At 36.4% G+C, this 15,066-nt stretch overlaps 1 protein-coding gene across 5 annotated transcripts in view; it reads left to right on the forward strand.

Annotated features, from left to right (window-relative positions):
• Positions 1-15,066, forward strand: part of Diaph2 (diaphanous related formin 2) — an 890,957-nt gene that overhangs the window by 22,979 nt on the left and 852,912 nt on the right. The gene's annotated exons all lie outside the window — the stretch shown is intronic.

Raw genomic sequence — 15,066 nt, forward strand, 5'->3', positions numbered from 1 at the left:
TAACTATTTTGAATACACAGATACAAAATGGACATTCATCTGTATCCCCTTTTTTTGTTAAGTTCCATCATTTAAATATTATAGGTGTGTAAACTCAGCAAAATATTATAAAAGAATCCAGTAACCCATAATAGTATTGGGTCTTCCGCTTCACTGGCAATGTCAGAAATTGTTGACCTGAGTCCCTTACTGAATTTATATACTACTTGAAAATATGTTAATGAATGAATGCTTTCATTCAAAGCTGGAACAAGTATGGTAAGATACTTACCTGGGACAGAGTTAAAATGAGAACATTTAAATTATGTAATATTAAGTACACTATAAATGTAATTTCTATTTTTGCACTATTCTCATTCCCTTTAATCTCTAGATTCCTTTACAAAGATCTGTTAAAAATGATTTTAGGACCATCTTTCTCAAGGCCAGGAGGAATGTTTGCTAAAAACTGCAGATGTGGAGCTCAGATATGAAAGTTTCTAGGTGGTTCTGTACTCTACAGTTGGAGAGCCACTAATCTCAAGAACATTTGTAAGTTATGTCTAACCCACAGATGTGTTTTGCTTGGATTTTAGTATTGACAATTTTATTTTAAATTTGGTGTGTTTGCAACCCTCAAGAATTTGAAATTTAAATATCTAAGTCTAAGTTTCTGGCTTTTCTTGAGGTATCAGAGTATTTTTACAATAATGGGGCTATGGTCCTACACGAGTTGCAACCATTCACTGTATCTGAATAAGATCTGGCTCATTTGAATGAGCCATGGGCCCTTGGATTTGCCACCATCTATCTTCCCTGCATTTCACCCAGGGCCGAGTGTTACTTGACATTTCTTTTCCTGTAACAGACATATCTTATTTATTACATCCAATACAAAGTTAAAGGAGGAAATGTTTATCGTAGCTCATACTTTGTAGAGGTTTCAGTACATAATTGACTGTCTCCAAGGCAAGATGGCTTGGCAGCGGTGAACAGTTCCTGGTGTGTATATCATAGCAAAGCAAAGAGAGAGGGAGGGAGGGAAGGAGGGAGGGAGGGAAGGAGGAAGGAAGAAAGGAAGGAAGGAAGGAAGGAAGGGAGAGGGAGAGGGAGAGGGGGGGGGGGAGGGGGGGGGGGGGGGGAGAGAGAGAGAGAGAGAGAGAGAGAGAGAGAGAGAGAGAGAGAGATAGAGAGAGAGGACAAGCATCTTTCTGTCCCTTATATTGTATCTAGTCTACTGGAATCAGGGTGGTGCCAAACCAATCAGTGAGCTGACCCAGCAATCACCAGTCCTTAATCCCAGCATTGCACTAAGAATCACATAGCACTGAAAAAACTATTCTCATTCCCTCTAATCTCTAGGTGATCCTAAAATCATTTTTAACAGATCTTTGTAAAGGAATCTAGAAATTAAAATGAGGGTATGAGGCTTTGGGGGAACACCTAGACCCAAACCATAACATGCCTCATATTAAATTATATTACTTGCTTAGAATCCATGTGAATTTCAGATTTTGACTCTAGGACTAGAGATTTAAAACAGTGAGGAGAAACAATCGGAAGGAGATGAGATTGGAGAGTGGAAGACCAGAGCAGTTATACTGGTAGAGATGAGAAATGAGCCTCTAAACTAGGGCAGTGGCACTAGAGATAAAGTAAGATTAAGGTTGAGAAACTGTCAATCTTTGTGGCTGACTGAATAGAGGTAATAATTGGATGGGAAAAGAAAGAATAGGAATGGGGTGAAATAGAAATAGGTAAAAAGATGAATTTGTTTTAAGATAAGTTCAGTGCTAAGTCTTGAGATGCATTGTACTGCGGAGTGGAGAATCCTTACTATTTTGAAGAAAGTAACCCTTGAATATAGCATATGAAAACATCTTGGGTATATGTGCAATTTCAAAAAGCATGTTCTGCTGCCAACTTTGCTTTCCTGATGCAAACAGATAAAAAATTAAGTATTTACAAAATTGTGGCTACCAAATAGGATGAAAACAGTATATTCTCAACCTTAATATAAGTAGAGCAGAGGTAAGCAGAGAATCCTTGGATGGAGGCATGTTTATATCTTAGACAGTGTGAGATTCTTATCCAAAGGTGTCACAGATTAGCAAAGATTGACACATGATACATGGCAATAGGGTATCAGGGTGACAGTGATTTAATGACAGCCACTTCTTTCTTGCAGATAGTAGCTGTAGTTTCTTTCTCCCTTTATCTTTTTCTTCTATAGTTCTCTGTGAGTGTTTAGCTCTGTGGATGTCAGGAGTATATTGCACCCTAAAAATTGTTTACTGAACTGTCTTACATTTCAAATTTCTTTTTTCTGGGAACATGCCATAAATGATTAGATTTCGAAGATAGTTCTCTTTTTCCAAATACTATTTAATCTAAATTACAGATGGGTTATTTTATTAATAATATGAGTTTTAGTTTTGGGAGCAGATATGTGTTATGTGATATAGGAACAATTAAGAAAATATTTTCTTTTTTTCTAAGTACATGGCCTGACCTTAGGCTACATTTTGAAACATGTGAACTTTATCTTTGAGATTCCTTAAATAGTAATATGCCTTTTCCACATAATAGTGTCCTTTCCTTTAAGCAATATGGCTTTTGTGACTGCCCCCATTTTACCAGTTCTTTAGTGTTCTAAAATTCCCTGTCTACATGGTGGCACATGACTGTAATGCCAGCACTCAGGAGGCTAACGCAGGAGATCATTGAAGGCTCAAGAACATCCTGGGCTAGAAAGTGAGCTCAAGGCCAGCCTGAAGTGCATAGCGAGACTCTGTCTCAAAAAGACCAAAAATAAAAGCTGGAGATATAGCTCAGCAGCTCAGTGCCTGCCCGGCAAGCACAAAGTTGTGAGTTCAATTCCTGGTACCACATACACAAAAGACCAAAAATGAATAGAACAAAATACCCTATCTTGTCTTCTCAATGTAGTTATTTTCATAAAACTTAATTCTTATAGCATTAGAATGAAGTAAGTTGTGCTAAAATAATTTACATAGGAACTATAACATTATTAAAAATGATTATTACTGGCCATAATATCAAATGCCTGTAATCACAAAATTCTGGGAGGCTGAAGCAGGAGTGTTTCAGGTTTGAGTCCACCCTTGGCAACATAGTCAGACTCTGTCCTAAAAGCTAAAAAGGCATGGGATGTACCTTAGTGGTAGAGTGCCCTAGGATATGATCCTCAGTACTACCACCACCACCGCCAAAAAAGAAAACAAAAACCTCTTAACTTAAATGAATTGGTTTGTTCAGTATCCCCATATCCATCACACAGCATGGGGCAGTGAATAATTAGGTGGTGGAGGAAAATATTTGGGAGAAGTATGTAATGATAAGCTGTCCTAATTTAAGGTTCTCCCCAAAAGATAATTGTCTCTAAGCTGCTTCTACTTTGCAAGTCTTGCCTCTGTTTACTTATTGGGCCCCTCTCACTCAGAGCTTCTCTTTCTTTGAATTTTTGCCAAGAGAGCAGTGAAGATGTTTCTAGCATTGAGGATGAACAAATATGGCAAAAAAAGAATGGCTGTAGGAAAGTATATACATTTGGAAATGCCTATATGGCCATTTGAGTGAAAGACATATTCCATAATGGCTTTATTTCAGCAGTAGTTAATAAAGTAGTTTCAGGTATCTGTAACCTCTCTTCTAAAGAAAATTAAATTACATTTTCTAAGAAAATGCATTAAGGATGTAAGGGAAGACTGTCCTAAACACCTGATGAACCTATGTGAAAAAGTCCTTAGATCTACTAATGCTATCTTTTCTCCTTTCTCCCCTCTTTCTTGTTTAATCCTTAAGTTTTATTTCTTTCTGTTATACTGTATCTGTTATACCTTTCAGGTTTTATTTTTTCTTTTGGGTTTTTACATTAGGGGACAATATGCTGTTTATACATGTAGGTCTGGTTGTAAGTTATAATAAAGTGTTGAACATAATTTTTTGTTAGGCCTCACTAACTTTTAAAAGTTAACCCCTAGTGGACCTTATTATTTGTCTATAATATTTATAGTAACAGCAGCTCATTTCCCATAGGATAAAAAGAAATTATGGTTACTGCTTCCTTTCTTTGCCACTTCAGGCCCAGTGAGGAACTAGCTTAATTTCAAATCAAACCATATTGAATGAATGTGGCTTTTAGATTTAAATTCTTTATACATTACTAATAAGAGATTATTACTCCACAACATTCTTTCCATGAGGAACATCATATTGTCTCACTAGTATAAGAACCTGAAAGAGTAAATAAAATCTGAAAGTTACAGTACAAAGAAAAAAATCCTTTCCATGAGAGAACACTCTTGAAGGTAGAATTTTTTTCAGAAATAATAAACTAGAGAATGATTTCAGTACATAGTGATGAAGTCTTGTAATTAATGAGTTTTTTCAAATTACTTATCTAGAATATATTTTCTGGAACATTTGTGGTTCCTCTTAGTTACTCTTGACGAATTCCATATATTTGTAAATTGCCTTTCCTAGTACTCCTTGTTTTGTTTTTTTAGTTGAGTGTTTCTTTGCAAAATTACTAAGTATCATTTACTAGTGAAGGTAATGGGGAAATCTGGAACAATTCTTATACCATTACTGTTCTTTCAAATGCAGATAACTCATAACTCATGGTGAGAATGCCTAGCCTTACTCAGGTCTGCCTCAGCTTCCAGGGTAGGATAAATAAAACAATATGTTTCCCCCGTACTGAATTGAAAAAATAATATACTTAGCCACACTCTTTGTGTCTTTTTAGTGATAATATATACAGTATTAAAATAGCCTTCAGATGTATACAGATATGCAATATCACAGTTTTTAATGCAAATTGCTGCTTAATTTTCATATTTGTCACACTCTGATTATTGTAGATTTGTGTTGATTGATCTAATGTATCATGAAGAAATTTCAATTTTTCTTCTGTTACTTTGCATGGATTAGTACTTTGAATTCTGAGACCTGCTGCTAACAACCCCAGCCCCATCCATATAGGTTGAGGGGAAAAACAGCAACTTGTTTATAATTTTAGAATTTGTGTATTTTTTAAATGTACTGATAGAAAATAATTAAATACCTTTGTGTTATCATGTTAGCTGCATATTTAATCAAATGGCAAAATGGCAAAATATCAAATAAAGTTTGTGGTAGAGAATATATATATATATATATATATATATAATTTAAATTTTTTTTTCGTCACTTTCTAAAATAACTTGTCTTTGCTTTTGGCTCACATGTGAGCTATTTACCTTAATTAGGTTTTGGTTGCAACATTCTATCGAAATGTCAGAACTAAAGTGATGATCTCACTACAGACTGAATTTTTTAAATAGTGAATTGTGTTAAATAAGCAGGCTTATTACAATTGGGTTGTAATCTCAACTGTTGTACGGCTTTGGTCATATCTCTTTACTTTGTTGGCTCCCTTCCTTTTCCATGTCTTTTCTACAATCAAATACTATTTCCATTTGTATTTCATTTGATTTCCTCCAGTCTGCCAACCATGTCATTATTATCTTTCCTCATTTTGCTGTCGTTTCTTTTATGACTTACAGTTCTTTTTTGGTAATCATTTCTTTGCCGAACACTGTTCATTTTTTACTTTATCATTTGTTCCTTCAAATGATCTTTATTTTTATTAAAGTACTTTGTGTGCATATTTAAAATTAGGAGTTCAGAAAGATTTATAGCAGAGTGCTAAGTTGTGACCATCTTCTTCCTATTTTTAGTGTTGTTCACTAGTGTTGCTCCTTTCACTTCAGTCTTTCAATTGACTTTTTCCCCTTTCTTGTACTATTTTTTTTATCCTTGTCTCTAAGTACTGTGCTTACACTGCTGTGTCTTCTTTTATCATTTCACCTGAACATTATCTATTGACTTCCTTTTATGATAGGAGAGGATTAAGTTTACACACCACCCTGCACTATCCTGTGCTTATCATCACAGTACACACGGATATTGTTTTTAGTGTCTCTTGTTAAAGAGTATACATTCCTTCTTTGATTTCTTTTCCAGTAATCATGTGTAATGTATTTGAGACTATGAAGAACCATCAACACAGTCTGATTTTTTTGTAAATGTTATGTATAGATTCTCTGTTGATGCCTTTTTGATCAAGCATGACCCTCTAATTTCTTTTATAAAACCCCACTACATCAGCAGACTAAGCGCTTGCTTAGATAAGTACAGGGGCCAGAGTTTGATCCCTGACACCTCATGCTGCACTGGCCCCATCCCCAGACCCCCTGAGCCAGCGATGGAGTCTGGGTGTGGTGGTGCATGCCTGTAATCCCAGCACTAGGGTAGCTGATAACAGGAGGATCAGTATGAGTCCCGAGCTGCGTAGTGAAGACCCTGCACGAAAACAAAACAAACAACCCTAAAAAGTCCCACTACACTGGCAAAAGTTCTCAGCACACTTAGGGTTTTATAAGCATTTTAATTATGCATCTTCCCTGTTTTCTCTTTCTGAATTTACAAAGCAGAGGAGAGGAGCACAAGAGTCCTAAGTTTCAGTGTTTTGCCATGTCCTCCCGCTGTTTTGTCCGCTTGATTTATCTTTCATTGGGTCTGGCTACATAATGTGAGTGGCATGTGGTGAGTGTGTATGTGAATGTTTGTGTCTATGCATGTGCTCATATTCACAGAACCAGTTGTTCACCGAGGGCCCATCCTAGTGTACTTTTCCAACTTCATGCATGTGAGAGGAGTTGCAAAAGGGGCCTGCAGTAACCCAGAGGCTGATTGAGCGTGCTTCCTTTGTATATCTCTTAACCTCTCCGCCTTGCTCTCCTTTTCTTTCCCTGCCTGGTACATGCTGAGCAGGCATCCCACAGCAGTGCTATATCCTCAGCTCCTTTCCTCCTATAAAAAAATAAATTCCTTTTACTCTAATACTTTATTTTCCTCAATTTTTGACACAAGTGGCCTTTGTAGGAGTGTTAAACTAAACTCCTTCCTGTAGGATTGTGGGTGTTTATTGGGTCTCTTTAAAAAGTCTTTACCTTTTAAAAATTTTTAGTTTCACAGCAAAATTGACTGGGAAATAGAGTTCCTATAAACCCTCTGCTCCCTTATAGGAACAGTCTTATCATCAGCACTCTACACAAGAGTGGTATATTCATGAATGGTATATTTTTTACAATCAAGGAGCCTACATTACAGTATGATAGAGACTATTTCCTAACTTGCCTTATGCAACCTCCATCCCTTCCTTATATCTCTGACTGCCACTGATCTTTTTTATTGTCTCCATAATTTGACCTTTTCCAGAACGTTATATCGTTGGAATCATACATAGGCAACCTTTTCAGATTGCCTCCTTACACTTAGTAATATGTATGTAAGATTCACTCCTCTGTCTTTTAGCAGCTTCATAGTTCATTTTCTCTTAGAGCCACATGATACTCTGTTGTTTGAATGGGTCATAGTTTATTCATTTGCCTACTAAAGGACATAGTGTTTGTTTCCCAATTTTGGCAGGTATGATTAAACCTAAATATCCATATGTAGGTTTTAGGTGGATATAAGTGCCAACTAATTGGAGTACATGAGTACGATTGCTCAATCACATGGTAAGAGTATGTTTAGTTTTGTAAGAAACTGCCAGAATGTCTTTAAAGTGTCTATCAAGGTTTTTGCATAGGCAGCTTGTGTAGTCTCCAGTTTTTTTTTTTAATATTAGCTTCTACTTTTGTTTTGCTTTTGGTCCTTGCGTTTGAACTTGGCATTTACACTGAGCTACATCCTCAGTACTTTTTATCTTTTATTTTGTATTTTGAGACTTGGTCTTGCTAAGTTGCTAACTAGCCCAGGCTGGGCTTGAATTTTCGATCCTCCTGCCTTTGCCTCCCAAACTATTGGGCTTATGGACATGTTGCACTACACTCAGCTTGTACTCTTTCTTAAGACCTCATTGATGCAATAATTTTTGCTAAGCATATGATTTTTAGCACTTCTATCTTTCCTTTAAAACAGTTATTTTTTATTTTTGTTATTATTTTTTTTTTGGCAGAACCGGGGATTGAACTCAGGCCCTTGGGCTTGCCAGGCAAATGCTTATTCTACCGAGCCATCTCCCTGGCCCCTATAGCAGTTATTATAAGTCTGTGTTAATGGCTTTCTTCCCTACTAGTTTCTAAACTCTGTGAAAGCATGGATCATGTTTATCACCATTTTATTCCTAGCACTTAACATAGAGTTTGACATTTTGGCAAGTAGTTATTAAATATATGTTAAGTGGTAAAATTAATAAGTCACTCAATCAAATGGGTTAAAACTTTCTTATCTATGATTATTGATGATGTTTGATTTGGCAAGTATATTTTGTTGAAGAATCTTACTTGGAAGATATTAGACTAGCTAGGATATGTCATTTGAAACTTCATATCAGAAATACTTAAAAATAAAAACCTCCAAACCCCATCTTCTGTATGTGTGTTTGTGTGTGTATATAAATATGTATACATGCTTATATACATATTTAAGTATTAAAATTATTTGGCTTTGCTAAGCATGATGGCACAAACCTGTGGGCTCAGCTTTTGGGGAGGTTGAAGCAGACGGATTGAAGTTTGAAGGCAGCCTGAAGGGCGGGCCAAATGGCTCAGTGGATTAAAGTGCCTGCAATCAGGCGCAGGGGGGAAGGCTGAGATGGCAATTCAGACTGGGCATTGTGGCACATGTCTGTAAGCCCAGCGCTTGGGGGGCTGAAAATAGGAGAATCACTATGAGTTCCATCTAGTAGTGAGACCCTGAACACCCTGTAGACCCTTCCCTAAAATACAGGGGAAAAAGAAAAAAAAAGGCAGCCTGGGCAAGTTAGTGAGATTTCTGCCAAAAACAAAACAAAACAACAACAACAAAAAACAAAACAAAAAAAACAAACAAAAAAACCCCAGTAGGTTTTGGGTTATATGCCAGTAGTAGATCACTTGCCTAGCATATGTGCAGCCTTGGGTTCCATTTCTAGTACCAAATAAAAGTTTTCAAGTGAATTCATTTGTGATTGCTATTAAACAAGGCAGCATTTCTTCTCTTATGTGTCAGTAGTGATGAGTGAAATGGAAGTGTGTATCTTTTAAAAAGTGATCTAAAACTTTTAATATTTTTTCTTAAGTTTACTCTGGGCTTCTTTTTCTGTTCACCTAAGATAGCAGCTGAAAGTCATTGATTGAGGAACTTTCCTATTTTATAATACAGTCATTAATTGTTCTGAATTTCTATCATAATTAGGGTTTTTGTGGCATCCTACAGTTTTTGACATGTGATTATATTTTCATTTAGTTCAAAATACTTTCTAACTTCCGTTTTCATTTCTTCTTTGAAATCAGTTATTTTGAAGTGTATTACTTAGCTTCCAAATATTTGGGGATATTTTCTTCCCTTGTATTGCTTTGAATGTTTTCACCCTGTCACTGTTTTTCAGTAATTTCATTAAGATATACTTTGGTATAATTTTCTTCATATTTCTTGAGCTAAAGTTTATGGGCTTTTTGAATCAGAGAGTTTATAGTATTTTTTTAAATCTGTAAAGTTTTTGACCATTATTATATCTTTAAATATTTTTCATTTCCTCCCCCTTTTCCAGTGGGATTTTAAAGAGACATGTCATTTTGGTTACTTGAGAAAATTCTCCTTGTCACTGATACTATCTTCATTTTTATTTATTTGTTTTGTTTTTTATGCTGTGATTCATTTTAGAAATTTTATACAGAATATGTCTTCGAGTGTACTAATCTTTTCATCTGCAGTATTTAATTTTATCTTAATACTAGTGACTTTTTTCTGCTCAGGCATTGCCATTTTTAATCTCTATTAATTCAGCTTGAGTCTCTTAAAATATATGTCTCACATCTCTACTTAAGTTTTTCAACATACGGAATGAAGTTCAAATAATTTTTAATACTCTGATCTGCTGATTGTAGTATCTGGAATAGTTTTGATTGATTGACTTTGTTTTCATTATGGGTTATACTTTCCTGAATATACTTGGTTGTATACCAGACTTTGTCATTCTACCTTATTTGGGATATTTTCAAATTCCCATAGGCATTTTAGAGCTTTGTTCTGGGGTGCAGTTAAGACACTTGAGAGGGATGTGGTGACAAATGCCTATAATCCCAGCACTTGGTTAGCTGATGCAGGAGGATTGCCATGTGTTCCAGGCAAGCTCATGCTAATTAGTGAGTTCAAGGTCAGCCTGAACTTCATAGTGAGACTCTGTCTTAAAATATCCTATCCCCACAGAAGAAAAAATCCAGATACTTGAAAACAGATTGATCCTTATAGAGTTTTGCTTTTGTTTGTTTGGCAAGGTGTAGTGCAGGGTTAATTATTCCCTAGTAGAAAGGCAAGAGCCTTCTAAAAGTTCTACCTAATGCCTCATTAATTATGAGGTTTCCAGTCTGGCTAGTAGGAACAGTTTTTATTCCTTGGTCTGTGTGCCAGGAATAATCTTGGATGATTCTTTCCCCGTCATAAGGTAGTTTCCTTATATGTGTCAGTTGGTACCAGGCTGACAATGTAAGACAGATCCTCCATTGATCTCTTTCTTTGCTGGGTTCACTCTGGTACTCTGTCTTCCAAGTTTCTAGGAGCTTGACCTTTGTGGATTCTTAGGCTGTCTGAAGAGCTCTCCCTGAGATGCTTTGCCCTGAGGATACTCCTAGTGCTTATCTTATTTGCTAGCTATCTTTAAAAATCACTGTTGTTTGTTGCCTATTGTCTAAAGTCTGGAACCCTGGAAAGTCATTGTTTGAGCTATTTATACTTTTTTTGTATTTGGTTGTTCTGGGACAGATGATCAATTGGGCAGAAGTAGAAGTCTTAAACTTATTAACAAACAAACAACAGTTTGATATTGCTAGTTAAAATGATTGAGAGTTTTTACTCTTTAACACCCTGTGCCCTGAAACATACTTGTAATCTTGGCTGAAAATTAACTAAGCCCTTCCAACTTTCTTGGACTGTAGGTGTATGTCTTGGACTTATTTGTTTGGAAAGTGCCTATTAAGCAATTGTGTTAACCTCAGTCTGGCAGTCTCCTTTTATTTGGTCAGTGGTTATATGGTAGTACGTTGTTTTATTGACCTTAGTCTGTTCAATATATATATATATATATATTCTATTTTCTAAACATTTTCCTCCTAACTATCTCCTTTCAGTGATGTGATATCTGTTGTTTCTTACAATACCCTCTCTAGCCTTGATCAAAATCCATTCTTTGGAGTTTACATATCAAAGTTTTTGCATCATGTTTTTATTAGAAATACAGTAGTCCTTCCTTATCCATAGGGGATATATTCCAAGACCACCAGTGGATGCCTGAAACCAGAGATAGTACTGAAGCCTGTATATACTGTTTTTTCCAGTACAAACATATACATCATGGGGTGTGATTGGTATAAGATACCAAAAATTGCTAATAATAAAATACAACAATTATAACACTGTACTATAATAAATTATAACATTTGTATGAAGTAGATATCTTTTTTTTATTACTGTGTATTAATGATATAGAATATTGGCTTTTACTGTGATATCTTCATATGTATGACATGTTTTGATCATACTGATACCACATGGTGGATTGGACAGATTTCATGCTCTTGTGTATTGCAAGCAAAGAATTACAAGTGTATGTCCAATGGTAAAAGAAAAAGCTACATTTATTGAAGATAATGAGAAGACTAGCTCAGAACAGGTCCATGCCAACAGGAACCAAAAGACTGCATGAACAGAAAAATGGTGTTGGAAAACAGGAAAATAAAGTAAAAAAGCATACACATAGGTCAAGATTTTGGATTGTAAAAATAGTGCACCCCATATTGAGTGCCTCTCACTGCAGCTCTGGATAAGAGTGACGGAAATGAATGATAGGGTACCGACAGGGCCTTCAGTTATGTACCTGCCCCAGAATCTCCTCTGATTAAATTACACATATGAGATGTAGTTCCTATGTGTGAACCTTTAATGAGGTTCCAGTGAGGAAAAGGCCACTCAAGTTGCAGCCAGCAGCTCTAACAGGTATCACTGTAGAGATTTCTTTCCTTTTTTTTTTCTTTCTTTCTTTTTTATATTTTTAGGGAAGGGCCTACAGGGTGTTCAGGGTCTCGCTACTAGATCCGACTCAGTAATCCACCTGTTTACAGCCTCCCAAGAACTGGGATTACAGGCATGCAGCACCACGCCCAGTCTCAATCATCTTCTCAGCATGCCCTGGGGGCAGGGCAGGCATGGCAGACATGAGGATTCAACCCTGTTCCTTGTGCCTGCTTGCAGACCACTGTAGAGATTTTCAGGCCCTTTGTTCTTTTTATTTCTACATCTCTTAGAACAAGTGGAGGATTGGCCTTGGAGTTTTGCCCAAATAAAAGTGAGTGGATGGCAAGTGACTTTTCCAGCCCCAAATGTGCTACGTATACTAATACTGTTCTCTCTCTTGAAAGACTCAAGAAAAATGTTAATATTTTCAGACTGGGCCTGACTGTTGGTAACTGAAACTATGGAGAGTCAAAGTAGAAGTAGAAAGAGGGGGATTACTGTGTAGTACAGAACAAGTACTGTAGTGCTAGCAAGAGCCCTTACAGATTATCCTCTCTAGTAAGCTGCTTTTGCTTTGTCACACAATGCTTAAATATTTTTTCCTTGATCATTATTGAACTTAGATAAACTTTATTACTATACTTTTAAGATACAATATAATCTTTGTATGATTTTATTAGAATAACTTTGTATATTATTTAAGCTAGAACTTTCTTATTGGTTATGCTGGCACAGAGAAGACAAGGCTGAAGAAAATCCAAGTCACCGTTCAATAAAAATGTGAACAGTAGACAGTCAAATAAGAATAGACCTTGACAGGAAAACTCCTCATTGTGACAGATTTTACTCATGGTAAATGTACTTCTAGAGGGCTTCCAGTAAAGTACTAGGTGGTTAATAGATGTTTCTGGAGTATTTCTTTCTGAATTTTTTTACTTCTGGTTATTTTTCTTCCTCTGAAGTTGCACTATAACTATGTAATTACTATTATGGGTGTCAAAATTAGGAAAGTTTTTAGTAGCACTATTTAATATGTGACCTTATTTTGTTCTCTTCTTGATGATCCCATTTAGCAAGACCATTAAGTTTATGGTTCTACCTTCTTGTTGGAACTCTAGAGAAGCTTCTGTTTGACAAAGGTAGATCAAAAAGAATGAACTCTTTGTTGTTGGCTATTTCCAAAGTTTACATTGTGATTGTGAAGTCCTTGAAGGATTAAGTTATTATCCTTATTTTGTGTGTTGGTGGAACTAAATTTAGGTAGATAAAAACAGGAGCTGGGAAGGTTTTAATTTTTGTTTGAAGATTTATTGTGTGTGATGGGAATGCCCAGTTTTTTGTCCTGTAGGGGGCCGGGGAGATGGCTCAGTGGAATAAGCACTTTGCTGGCAAGTTCAAGGGCCTGAGTTCAATCCCCAATTCCACCAAGAAAAAAGAAAAAAAATCCCCGGTTCCAATTTTTTGTCATGTAACCTAAATAGAATAAATATTTTGATGCAAACACAAAGTAGAAATTCATCTTCTAGAGATTATTAGCATACCATTTTCCTTCTACATTTTTAAATGCAAATACCATGGAAAAATCTTCTGGTATATATGTGTGAGAGATTGTGTGTTGCTTACTATTTTGTGTTTTACAGTTGGCTAGACAAGTCCTGACTAATGAATGCCTGAAAAGGTCTATGTCAAAAACTAAACTCAACAGCTTTTATATACAAGCTAAATTACATAACCCAAGTTCATTGGAAGTAATCCGGGAGGCATTTGACCTTTGTGCTCTAGAGCTCTTGCTTGTATTCTGAAAGTAAACTGTATAAATGATCTAAGATTTCAAGTCAGAAACATTTGTTGGTTTTCAAGTGGGCTGGGCATATAGCTCAGTGGCTCAGTGCCTGTCTTGCAAGCACAAGGTCCTGAGTTCTATTTGCAGAACCAAAAAAAGTTTGCAACCAAAGGAACTGTCAAATATGCTAGAGTGATTCTGTCTGTACTGTCCTCTTTCCCCAGAAATAAGACTTCATCACAAAATAATCAGCCTTGAGCACTACAGATCAAAAATGTCAGCCCCTATGAGCCTATCCTTGCCTTTGTTGTCTTCACTGTTCTCTTGCTTGTTGGCTACTCTGTAAGGCAGGAAAAGCAATGATAGACTGATTAGAGCTGGCATTTTTGATGTCTGGTTTTCTGGGCAGTTTGTTTTCCATCCAGGTCTTATTTTTTGGGAAATATCATATGATGGGTCACACTATCCCAACTTATAAAGGTATATTCTTGGCTGGCATGGTGATGTTGCATGTAAGACAGGCTACAGTTAAATGATGTGGTTTTGCTTTTAGTTGATCAGTTCATTAAGAAATGGGGATAATTTCTACATCACAATGGCCAGCGAGATACCTCAAGCAGACTAAGTACCTGCTTAGGCAAGCACAGGGACCTGTTTGATCCCTGGCACCACATGCTGCACCAGTCCTTCTCCTGGGTGTGCTGAGCCAGCCACTGAGTCCAGGTGTGGTGGTGCACACCTGTAATCCCAGTGCTGGGGAGGCTGGAAAGCATGAGGATCACTACAAGTCTCAGCTGTGTAGTTAGACCCTGCACAAAATACATAAACAAAAGAAAACAAAACAAAAAATCTGCATCACAAATTTGTAGGCCTCATCAAAGCAGTAAGAGACTTGGAATGTAGTAGGTGTTCATTGAATATAAGTACTCAGAGTAGTGATAGTCTCTCTTTATATTTTCTCTTTAGTTTAGCTTTTTATGTTTTTTTATCTTAGCGTATACATTATAAATTAATATGATTCCCTGCTAGGTATGATAGTCACCACCACAGTTCGTTAAATGAAGAGATTACTATTCATTCATTGTTCCTTTTTTCCATCTTTATCTCTCACTCTCACTATTTCTCCTTCTCTCTGTCCTTTCCCATTGCTCTTTCCTTCCCTTCCTCTTTTGCTCCCTTCCACCACTGTATTTGTTTAACTTGTTGCTGTGTAGCTGGACCTAAATGTTAGTTTATATAGG

Source organism: Octodon degus, unplaced genomic scaffold (genome assembly GCF_000260255.1).
Source record: "Octodon degus isolate 3935 unplaced genomic scaffold, OctDeg1.0 scaffold00198, whole genome shotgun sequence".
Taxonomy (NCBI): Eukaryota; Metazoa; Chordata; class Mammalia; order Rodentia; family Octodontidae; genus Octodon; species Octodon degus.